The sequence below is a fragment of the Leptonychotes weddellii genome, chromosome 3, assembly GCF_054177405.1.
Source record: "Leptonychotes weddellii isolate Sample4059 chromosome 3, ASM5417740v2, whole genome shotgun sequence".
NCBI classification, from domain to species: Eukaryota; Metazoa; Chordata; class Mammalia; order Carnivora; family Phocidae; genus Leptonychotes; species Leptonychotes weddellii.
Genome location: NC_138371.1, coordinates 148,030,974 through 148,043,517, shown reverse-complemented (window position 1 = coordinate 148,043,517; position 12,544 = coordinate 148,030,974). Strand labels below are relative to the sequence as shown.

Here is a 12,544-nt window from a genome sequence, read left to right as displayed (position 1 = left end):
GATGGGGAGGGAGAAAGGAGGGGTGAAGGGGTGGGAAGGGAGGAGCAGACACATTCATTTATTATTTGAAAGGTGGAAGTTTGTGCCATCCGTTCGAGTACACGCACATTTAAAAAATAGTGCACACAAACGTGCAAAGCATTTTATAAAGATTAATAACAGATCCACTCTTATCTGGCAGTTTAATGAACTAACTGTTTTGAGTCCTAAACTTAGAAGTTGCTGATACTTACATAACCTAACCAAAGAGTTACCCAGTAGTTTTTGAACTTTAGTTTCGTTTTTTTTTAAACTTTATTTTCTTGTTGATTATAAATCCTGATTTTAAGATCTATTAACAAGCAAAATCGTCTGATTTTGGTTAAATTTAAGATCTCTTCTTCTTAAAAATCCGTATTTTCTTCAAACCCAGCCAGTGTTGACTTCTGGGCAAACCCCGAAATCCTGAAAATGCCATTTCTTTCCTGCAGATGGTTTGAAATGAAGGTGGAATCTTTTTGGGTGACAGCTGCAGAGCCATAGAAGCACCAGGGGCTGCCCATCTGTAGGTAGCCATACAATGACATGTTTTTAAACGAAGGCGAAAAAGTACTTACAAGTGGGCTGAGCAATAAAATAGTGTTTTAGGTAAATGCAAGAGAAACAGAAGGAGACCTGGTTGCCTTATACCTTTACTCTAACACGGAATAAATTCCCACTGCATATCCTGTCTGCCCCTTAGGTGAAGGGAAGTCAATCCTTGTCTTTCATGCTGTGTGGCTCCTTTGGATATTCTGTGATGACGGAGAAGCCTTTCCTTTTTCATTAGTTTCAGCAGTTTCTCTGAAGTATGTTTTTAAAGATTTTGTAAGAGTCGTTTTCAGTGTTCAAATTAGTGCTATTTTTTCTTCTTTTTAAAAATGAATCTTGTACTTTACCTTACTATGTCCATAACAGATACTAAGAATTGGAACAGTTTTATTCTTAGACTCATGTGATCCAATCTGTATATACCATATATAAACATTTTACATGAATCATTTAGTTTTTTAATTCATTTACTAATGCTAAAAGATTTCCTATATTTACCCCCAGTAACGTGCATCAGATGGTGTATATACTAAAGCAACATGTTTTCATGAGTTTCTTAGATCTTTGTCTCTGGGGACACCGGGTTAGGAAAAAATACATAATTTTAGAACTGAGTTTGCTCTATACTTTTTTCCTGGCTGTTAGTTATGTACTAATAATGTGTCCGTTAACTGTCCACTTAGGATCGAGGTACCTGTATTTTTAACCCACTAATTCTTTTTTTTTTTTCAATTGGTAAACAGAAAGATTTGAAGTCTTTTCATTGGAGTTAAATTTTTAGAAAGGTAAAGTTAGCTTTATGTATGAAGACTGTAATTGTAAGGGAAATGGAAGCAGAAATCCAGGAAGTTGGGTTTGCTTATATGTTGGGTGTGTTCTCAGAGTAGGTGATGCAACAGAGCTTATCTCTGTTCCAAGCCTGAAATAATTTAGCAAAGTCACTTTCTGGACAGAAGAGTGCCACAGAGATTTCTCCACACTGTATGGTGTTCTGTTAGATTGTGCGACAGAAAGCACATACTTGAGAACATTTTAGGACAGATCAAATCCACTGACAGATGGCAAGACTCTGGGATTCTGATTTTCCCTGTTCAACCTGCACAACTCCGGGAGTCATGGGAAACTGCTGAAGTTTTGTTTGTGCCACTCAAGTCTTAATGAATTTTATCTCGTAAAGCTTTGAGTTGAGCTATTCCACTTCTTTGGCCTTATGGATCTTACTTCCCCACACACCCTGGCTGCCCTGCAGTGCTCCCCTACCCCTTTCATTATGTCAAAGACTGGGAATTTAAATGGTTAGAGACCGTTAACTGACTTCTTTTCCTAGGGATGACTGTCCCCTCTTAGGGTCGGCTGTCGAAAAATGAAAATATTCTACTTCCAGCCCAAAGTAAAGGCTGGGTAGGAAACTCATTCTACGCTGGGTGGATCCTCTGTGAGGTGACTTAGCGTGGGCACTTTGGGGTTCCCTCTCTTCCATGTGCCGTGGGCCACAGAAGGACCCTTGGTAATCTGCAAAGTGGGCTGGAGTGTCGGTGGTCACCTCTGAGCTTGGATGGGATGTCGAGGGTCCATGCGAGTAAGCCCTCCAAAGATACCATTCAAATAACCTGGGAGAATGTTAATAAATGATTCAGATAATTATGACTGCAGGAAGCTGACCCAGTGTAGCGTGCATTTACCATGGCTTTAATGCCTATTTGGTTCATGAGTACAAGGGAGTGACGTGAGATTTAACAAATTTCATTAAAAAAAAAAAAAAGAATTGTTGACAGTGGTGGTTAAAAACACATGCACCACGTTAATGCTTTTGCACCAGGTATTGGATAAGTCGCCTGTTTTTTAATACATGTAGACCATGAACCATAGTCAGTCTAATTTTTCAAATTGTACGTTGTGGAAAATACCCCTTGGAGGTGTGAGACTTAGAAATTTTTTTTCCCTTTCAGTACTGTTTTTATTCTTGTGTTTCTTTTTTTGTGGTGGTGGTGGTGGTGGTTTTTTGTTTTTGTTTTTTTTTTGGGTTTTTTTTTGGCATTGATAGCAAAGTGAAAATTTGTAAGACTAGCCAAAATTGTCTTCTCTTTCAAACCAGATCCATATATGGGGCCTGTTGCTTCTCTGAGGAAATGCATAATCTGAATTCTCAGACAAAAATGGGCGACTGGCAATGCTCATAACATATTCCAGTTTTTATTGGAATTTTCCATGGAGTGTTATTACATTGAAGCCATGTAAGGTGAAGCTTTGGTAATTTTTTACTTTTTAAATTATGTAAATTCTAATCTAATATTCAAAACATTTTGTACTCCACATGAAAAATGCTAAATTGTGGTGCAAGAGTTTAGAAAAGTATTGACTGGAGGGGTTGAATTCTGTAAGAATTTCGTTTATAGTCTCAATCGTAAGTACTTTACTCAACTGACTTAAATTTCTAAAATAGTAAAGGAATATTTTTTATTGTAAACTTAGCAGAGTAAATCCTTTGGAATTTCTTTTGTTTTTTCCTTATGATAACTCATTTAAAAACTGAATTAGTTTTCTTAGATGACATAAGTCTGTCTTTTGAGAATAAATAAAATACTCTTGGGTTTTCAGTGGCTATAGTACCTGATGCAAGGTTTCCTAGAGCCCGAAACAAGTTATGTTGAAGTTAACTTTTCTTTGTCACAATTTTGGACAATAAAAATCTTAAAGATCTTTGAATTTGAAGATTTAGATTCTCTACTGGGGACCTTGAAACTAAGATGGGAGAAATCCAAGCAGACTCTTTACATTAGAGTTTAATCTTGTGTGGTAGGATGATGAATAGTTGATCAAGAATCCTTGTCACCTTATACATTTTGTGTTTTTTTTCCCCACAGGCCAAGTTTTTTTGTATTTTAAATGTATTTTGAGGTATGTGAACATTCATTGTAATGTAAACTATTATACAACTGTCTTTGTGACTTTATAGGCAAGTGAATTTTGCCATTATTATTGAATACAAATGATGATAATTCGTTTGTGACCACTCACCCATCATTAGTGACATTTAATGACAAAAGTTTAAGACGTCCGTTGTGATGTTAATTATATGTTATTTAAATTTTTCCCTACATCTGAAAAACTTGTATCTGCCAAACAATCTAAGATTTCCACAGAGCTCTCTGGGATTATGCAATTGTTAAAAACGTTATATGCTAAGTGATACCTATCACTGAGCCATTTTCTCAAAATCGAAGGGCAAGGAAAAAAAATCATAACGATTATCAGACTTTTCTAATGAAACAGAAAGCCAAGAAAAAAAATCCCTCTATATTTTAAAAAAGGCAATTCAGACGAGCCCAAACTTTAAGTGAGAATTTCTTCAACCATCTAAATGCTCTAGAGATTTTCGTTCTCCCTGTTCACAACCAGTTGTATAATAGACCTACTGGATACTGTTTTCCTCCCTGTGTGTGAAGTAATGAATCATTGATTATGTGACTTGTTATGTATTCTATTAAACACTAGAGAATAAAACATTCACTCCTTTACTTATTCCTTTTGGCTCCTGGGTATGGATTGGCTTGAACACTGGTCTGATTTCATTTAAGGGGTTAAGGACTGGGAATGAATGCTTCCCAGGTTGTTGTGGGGCTGATGATGAGCATTATGCCATCAGAAGGACTCCTCCCTGTGTAATTGGACCGCTTGGCTAGGAGTGAACAGGCTTTTCCCCTAGAGTTTCTTGCCAAGAATGCGTATTGTCAAGGTGGATTGGTACTCAATGTGGAGGAAGAGTCCTTCACATTTTCTTTGACCTCAGTCTTAGCAGCGTATGCAAATTGTTTTGAACATGGGGAATGAAGGTAGAGATGCCTTTTAAGTTTGTGGAGGGGCGGGGCGCCTGGGTGGCTAGTTGGGTAAGCGTCTGACTCCCGATTTCAGCTCAGGTCATGATCTCTGGGTCCTGAGATGGAGCCCTGTGTCGGGCTCTGTGCTAGGCATGGAGCCTGCTTAAGATTCTCTCCCTCTCTCTCTCCCGCTGCTCTTTCCTGGCTCACACTTGCTCTCTCTCTGTCTCTCTCAAAAAAAAAGTTCATAGGGAAAAAGAAACTTTCAGACATGCCTTAATTAAAAGTATAATTCATGAAGATAAATTTCCAAAGAATGTTGGGAGAAGATCTGCATTTTTATGTTAGGGTCTCTTTCCTGCATCCCCTCCATCATTGGTGACGCTCTTCCTGAAAGAGCACAATGCCTTCCGGACTGAGAAACCAGCCAAGGCAATGGCAGTGGTACCGGAAGCCAGGAGTGCGCTTGCAGAGTGAGCCAGGCTTCGCCCTTCCTCTTTGCTTTTGCCTGTACTTCCTCTAGATAGCTTTTGTTTTGAAAGTGTGTGTGTTCCTGTACAAATACACGTATAAACAATTTGGTTTTTTGCAAAGCGTATGTGAAAAATTTAAGCAATATAATTTTTGTGTATAATAACAAGTCAATCTCCCTCCTCCAGTAAGCCCTGGAGGGGTTTTTTTACCCCCTAGGGGAACCATTGGTATATTTTTACAGAGTCGTCCTATATATAATAAGTATATATATTCCTCCCTTTTTTCGATTCAGTAGGAATTACACCTGTCCTGTGCCCTGCTTTCTTCTTTGAACCACACATTCTGAAGCTCTTGCAGTGCATGGGTGAGCGTGTAGCAAGGATCGACCTCATTCTACTTGACAGCTATGGGATACTGTGCTTGATGGGTCATTTCACCAGTCCTTTCTTGATGGGCATTTAAGTTTTCAGTTTTTTTGTTTCTACTCCAAAGAGTGCTGTGTTGAATATCTTCTCACATATGTGCAAATATATGACTTTTTTGTTTTTTTTTTAAGGATTTTATTTTATTTATTTGACAGAAAGAGAGAGAGACAGCGAGAGAGGGAACACAAGTAAGGGGAGTGGGAGAGGGAGAGGAAGAAGCAGGCTTCCCGCCGAGCAGGGAGCCCGATGCGGGGCTCGATCCCAGGAACCTGGGATCATGACCCGAGCTGAAGGCAGACACTTAACGACTGAGCCACCCAGGCCCCCCTTTGTGACTCTTTTTTGTATGAAGTGATGCCAAGAGAGAAATCACCTGTAGTCACTGTTTTCTTCTGTAGTGGCTACGGAAATGCTAGGATTCACTGGGAGCTCTCAAGGGAATGGGGATGGTGGTAGATGGAGTAACTCTAGAATCATTGGATCTACAAGTATGAAGTTTTATGTGGCCTTCATACTGAGGACAAGTCCTCCCTCCCAGGCCCCCCATTTTTCTATTTCCGAAGGTTATCTTTATTCCAATTTTAGTCTAGGGTTTTTTTTCCTCCCCCATGAATTATGGCTGACACTTGGTTTTTAGGGATATAATATAGAAAGAGGAGCCATAATGTCATAATGTTTTCTCTGGGGGGGAGTTGGAAAAGGATGGGAAGCTATAGAATAGATATGGGGCCCTTTCTGGAATATCAGTTGGACTAACAGATGTGTATATTTGAGTTGGGAAATTAAGTCATTTAATTGGCAGGTAATTTACAAAAAATCTGTTTTATTTTATGGAAAAAATGATAAATTTACAAGAACTTCAAAGAGAGAACCCAAAACATTAAAGATAGTCTGAACTTAAAAAAAAAAAGATATTTTGAACTTGTAAAATCTTAGGGACAGTTCACCCTCCTCTGTCATTAACAACTTGGTGGTGGGGTTGAGAATTTCTGCAGGTATATGCTGGGCTTATTTCTTGATGAATAGTTGAGAGAAAATGTTAACCTCTTTTTTTTTTTTTAAGATTTTATTTATTCATTTGAGAGAGAGAGACCGAGGGAGGGGGAGGGAGAGAGAGAGAGAGAACAAACAGGGGAGGGGCAGAGGGAGAAGCTGGTTCCCCGCTGAGCTCAATGCCAGGACCTGGAGATTCCACCTGAGAGGAAGGCAGATGCTTAACCATCTGAGCCACCCAGGCGCCCCAAATGTTAACCTCTTAAGTTCTCAGCTCTATTCTGTTCACTTAAGTTTCAAGGTCAATGTCCCTTTGGGGCCAGAATGCACCTCTCTTCCAATCACAGCCCCCTTAAGAGTGGTCTGTGGGGCGAGGTAGAAAGGAGGCACTCAGGGGCCACTTTAGGCCATTAATTCTTTTTTTTTTCTTTTTTAAAGATTTTATTTATTTGAGAGAGAGAGAGCATGAGAGGGGGAAGAGTCAGAGGGAGAAGCAGACTCCCTGCTGAGCAGGAAGCCCAATGTGGGACTCGATTCTGGGACTCCAGGATCATGACCTGAGCCGAAGGCAGTCGCTTAACCAACTGAGCCACCCAGGCGCCCGAGGCCATTAATTCTTAACTTGGCTGCTGCAGCTTTTTCTCATGCACAGTCATCCAGCATTCATTCATTTATTCAAAGTCTCTTGAGCGCCCACTGTGTGCCAGACTGTGCCAATCTGTGAGTAATGGGCCAGAATGAGTGAGCCCTGAGCATTAGAAGGGAGCCAAATAATAACAAAATAACTTGGAGGTGCAGGGCTAGGATAGTCTGAGTAATTGCTGGGGAAAGAAAGGGGGATACCTGACTCAGCCTTAGGCTTCCTGGAGGAGGAGGTGCCAGCACGGAGGCTTAAAGGTAAAGGAGAGAAGGGGGGTTGCTTCTAAGACCTGAACACAGCGAAAACCAGAACCTCATGGGGGAAAAAAAAGCCCTCCGCCCCTCCAAAAAAAACAACCAGCCAACCAACAAAAAAGCTGGAGTGGCAGTAAGAGCCAGATCAGGGTGACCCTCATAGACCGTTAAAAGATAGAGATGTTAGTGTTTACTGAAGAATTTTAAGAATTTTAAGCAAGGTGTGAAATAATAAAAAATAATGCCACTTTTTCAAAGACCACTGGGAGCTCCGTGGGGGATGGTTTGATGGGCCTAGGGAGTTGGAAGCCAGTTAGGCAGCTGTGTATGGGGTCAAGTTTATGTACATTAAGCCACGTGGCAGAGCACCCAGCTGCGAGGGTGGGTAGGGTTTTGTTCACCTTTCTCCTCTCTTTGAACCTCGCGAGGGTGGGTAGGGTTTTGTTCACATTTCTCCTCTCTTTGAACCTCTCAGGCCACACAGTTTTCTATGAGATTTGCTTGCAATGTATTGGGAGCACCATGTTTGAATGAGGAATTCTTCTGTTAATCCCTAGATCTGAGAATTAAGAGACATTTTATGGAGTCTTTGAGATACCTAATTATTTAGTAGGCACTTCATTGAGCACCTGTTATAGTACATCAAGCACTCTGAAACACCAACTCATCCTTTCAGCTTCAATAGTCATTCACTGAGTCCCTAATATATTTGAGACACAACCGTCTCCTTTCAGGTATGTTTTCTTTACCTTCAACAGTGGAGAGCAAAACGGTAGACTGGCCAGGTAAAGGGCCTTTACTTTGACACTACCAGAAATCATGGAAAGCTTAACACTATTGGGCCTTATACACTTTGCATGTCTAGAGTTTTATGAACACTACCTTTCCCCCACAATTCTTTTAAATACCCTTGATAGCTACTAAGAATGATTTCCCCCCCTGTTTTTCAAAGGGAAAAAGATGAAGCACAGGATTGCGGAGCGGGAGGTGGTGTGGGAGGTGGGGTGGGGAGAGGACCCGAAGGGGTTTGGGGTAAGGGGCTTCCTGGATCAAGTGGGGGTCCCATTCCCCTGGACTTGCCTTGACATGGGTGGAGGAGGAGAGGACTAAAGAGAAAAGGACTGTTGCTCTTGGTCGTAATGGAGAAACGATGACCATTCCAACCTGACTGAGGACATGTTGTCTTTTTATTCATTGACGTGCAAAACTGTAGTCCAAGCAAAATTAGAGCATAAGAACAAGAAAAAAAAAAAAGATGAAGCACAGTAATGACAGATTCTAAAATTAGTTATTTGGACTTCCCCTTTGTTTTATAACAGTCAACATTTCCCAAGTGATTTACCAATTGTTCCTCATTAATTCATTCCCTCTCTCCATTCTACTACTTTCCAAGTGGGTGAGGGAGAGAATCTAAGGTTAGAACAAGCCCTCATTTCTGTATATAGAAGGAAAAGGGCAGTAGAAGTATCTTCTTGTTTGGACTTTATCTGTCTTCGAAAAGCACTGAATGAAGCCACACAGTTTCGAGCGAGAGGAATGTGAAGGACATTGACCGGGAGTTTAGGCTCCCTGGTGACTTGGGCTGCTTGCTTCTACTTTATGCTGTAGTTTTAATCTTCACTTAGCCTTGACATTAATTTACCCATTTATGGGGGATGGGGGGAACATTTACTTCTTTACATTTGCTTCAGGGCTCAACACAGTACCTAGCCCATAATAGGTCGTCCATAAAAGTTTGTTGAATAAATGAGTGAATGCTCATGTTCATTCATCCTTTTTTAGGTATTAGGGAGAAAAAGAATGAACTTAAAATTTGCTCTTTACTCTTTTTTGGTAACACTACTAAGAATCAATAATCCCTAAAAAAAAAAAGAATCAATAATCCCTCTTTATACATACGTATTTTTTGAGAAATTATAACTGTAGTTTCATAAATAAATCAATAGAAATGACTGCCCTTCTATATGATTTGAAAGTCACAAAGGTTACAAAAAGACCTAAACTAATGTGGGTATTTTCTCTGAATAGTTATTAGGTGGCAGGTGCTCCAAAACCCCACACCTTGACAATGTTTCCATTTTATGATGTAAGTCAAGTTCACTGAGAACCATGTTATAGGCTTTCATCCAGGGCTATTATTTATTACAAAGTTTTGAAAATCTTAACTGGAAAGTTTCAAGAGGTGCCCCTTAAGAGTTGTAGGAAAGAAATTTGACCTCCCTGGAACACTGGAGTATGCGGTTCCAAATGTTCCGCTGGTAAGGGTTGTGGGTTTTTAAAATGACAGTTGCGAGAGCTTAAAAACAATAAATGATCTGTGTCATGATGCTCTGACCTTACAGTTCCGCTCAGAACCACGTGTGTTCCAAGTGTTAAGTACTTTCCATGAGCTGATGTCAGAGCTACTGCTATTAGGTCCAAGTGTTGCCTGCTCCATCTGGGAGGGTTACTTTTAAGATGTAAGTAAGAAACAACTACAGTGCTATGGACTGGATGTTTGCGTCCCCCCAAAATTCGCATGTTGAAATCCTGATCCCTGATGTGATGGTGTTCGGAGGTGGGGCCTCTGGGAGGTGAATAGTTCGTGAGGGTGGAACCCTCAAGAATGGGATTGGTGCCCTTAGACAAGAGACTCCAGAGAGCAGCCTTGTCTTTTCCACCATATGAGGACACAACTGGAAGCTGGCTGTCTAAACCAGAAAGTAGCCTCTCTTCAGACACGAGATCTGCCAGCGCCTTGATCTTGGACTTCCCCGCCTCCAGAAGTGAGAAGTAAATGTTTGTTCTTAAGTTCCCCCAGTCTGTGGTATTTTTGTTACAGCAGCCCGAACTATGACAAATAACAGTGAAACTTTATCGTTGGTATTTCTCCTCTGGAATGTAGAGGTTCCTTCTCCCGGTATCTTAGAAGAATTCTTGAAACAAGTTTCATGTGATTATCATCATACAGTTTAATTCTAGGTTGATAATTCTAGGTTTGAGTCAGTTTGGGGATAAGTAAGAAAATCAATGCTTTGTTTTAGTTTCTGGATCTAACAGATGAAGAGAGTCTTTGGGGCTTGAATCCTTTGACATTTGTCTTTGATCCACTCTATGACATAAGTGATAAATCTGCCATTGACTTCTGGATGAGAGCACGGTATTAACTCACTTAGTTACAGCAAATTAAACAAAAATGATCATTAACTAAGAAAGAGCAGAGAGAAGGAAGTCATTTCTTTAAAAATGTTGAAGTTAAAATTGCCACCTGCTGTAGTGAGAAACTATGGGAAACTCACCTTTTTAATTGTGATACACACTTTCCTTATGGAGTTTTAAAATGAGGGCTAGAGTGCCATGAGGATCATTGTTAGTGGTTCTGTGAAAGACAGGGATCTTGGAGACATGCTCAGTGATTATCAGTGCCATCCACTTCAGTCTTTGTCTCTCAGAAAATGAGAGTCTGCAGTTCTAGTATAAAAATCAATGTAGAAATGTTTTCCTCAATCCAAAGTTTGGAGTTTTGTGATAGTTGGGTAGTATGTTATGTTCCAAAGAAGTTGCCATAGCCTTTATAAGAGATGTATAGCTAAAATAAACTTTATTAATAAAGCTAGGGCTGTGGGAAGCTAAAATAAACTTTATTAATAAAGCTTTATGGAACTTCTGTCTTCCGTAGTAATTAACACTTTGCGCCTGTTAAACCAAAAATGGTTTAGTCTAAAAGCCAAAGGCTTAAAACACACACACACACACACACACCCTAAAAAGAAAAACAAACAAAAAACCCCAAATGAGCATGCTTTTGTTTTGGTATCCTATAAGCAATGTCCATAATATTTTTTAGGCAAAATGAAGTATATTTGTTAAAAATAACTTTCTAATTTTGCAGATACAAAACCATAGTTGTCTAGTCAACCACCCTGTACTCTATGTACTGTTGGAAGCAGCCAGAAGCTCTTGCACATATTAATTTCCCCTGGAGGGGAAATGGTGAGAGGACAGGGTTAGTCAGGCATTGGGTAGCAGGAATGTATGAAGCATAACTATGAAAAGACAAGAATTCTCTTTTGATACAGGAACGTCAAATTAATAAACCCATATAAATCCTGTAGGTAGACTTATCTTTTTTTTTTTTTTAAATATTGTAGTTTTTATTATTTAAAATTTTTTCTAAGATTTTTTTTTTAAGTAATTTCTTTTTTTTTTTTTATTCTTATGTTAATCCGCATACATTACATCATTAGTTCTAGATGAAGTGTTCCAGGTAGACTTATCTTTACTGCCATAAGAGCTACCGGAAATTAACTTGAAATGGTATTTAGCAGATTATTAGTAGACAGAAGGGAGGGGCTATCTGTTAAACAAATTTGTGGTGTTGGAGAAGGTAAAAAAGTTCCAGAGACGGGTGTGGTGGTGGCCGCACATCAGTGTGAATGCAGTTAATGCCACAGAACGGGATATTTAGAAATGGTGAGATGGGGGAGGGGTGCGCACCTGGTGGCTGGGTTGGTTGAGCCTTCGACTCTTGGTTTCTGCGCAGGTCATGATCTCATGGGTTGTGGGGTTGGGCTCCTGGGGCCCCGCACTCAGTGGGGAGTCAGCTGGGGATTCTCTCCCTCTGCCCCTCCCTCCATTGCACCTGTGCACCCCCCCCCCAAATAAATGAATAAATCTTTAAAAAATACGGCTAAATGGTACATTTTCTGTATGCGTATTTTATCACAATAAGAATAATATGTGTTTAAGGAAGATAACATAAAAAATAGAAAATCATGAAGAGAATAAAAATTCTTATGTAAAGCTACCAAAGCAACATTGACATTGACATCACCTCTAATTACAGTGAGGAACCGTGGAAAGTTGCTCTTCTGGTTGTCTTATGCCAGTAACATAATGCTCATACATATCTGCAGTTCTTCAGTTGGAAGAGTTCTGAATCATGCAATAAAATCAGCCTAATAACTTTGGGTAACCTTTTAATTTCTGAAAACTTGAGAATACATGTTTGTGTCAGTATGAGCTTAAATTTGTATTATACGAATATTCTATTTTTGGTGCTTTGTCCCTCTCCATTAGCTCAAATAATTAAGAGTTGGTACTCGAATTGAAATGAAATTCCACCCCATTTGGAATTTCAAAGGGCTTTGCAAGAACATTACAATTCCCATTCCACAAGTCAGAGGCAGGAATAAATAATTGTTCAGGACGGTAAGGGTGTTTAGAGTCAGGAATCAGCTTAGCATTTCTAATGTTAAGAAAGGTCCTGGTCTGGGATGCCTGGCTGGCTCAGTAGGTAGAGCATGCAGCTCTTGATCTCAGGGTTGTAAGTTTGACCCCCATGTCGGATGTAGAGATCACTTCAAAATAAGATCTAAAAAAAAAAAGAAA

General features: G+C 39.7%; 1 protein-coding gene and 1 long non-coding RNA gene across 2 annotated transcripts in view; one reads left to right on the top strand and one right to left on the bottom strand.

The window, feature by feature from the left end:
* The window catches only part of SCEL (sciellin), a 732,032-nt gene that overhangs the window by 657,905 nt on the left and 61,583 nt on the right, over nucleotides 1-12,544 (bottom strand). The gene's annotated exons all lie outside the window — the stretch shown is intronic.
* On the top strand, nucleotides 5,502-12,544 carry LOC145720674 (uncharacterized). The gene is made up of 3 exons (XR_014143822.1): nucleotides 5,502-6,686; nucleotides 6,887-11,268; nucleotides 11,421-12,544. It is a non-coding gene; the product is annotated as an uncharacterized LOC145720674 (long non-coding RNA).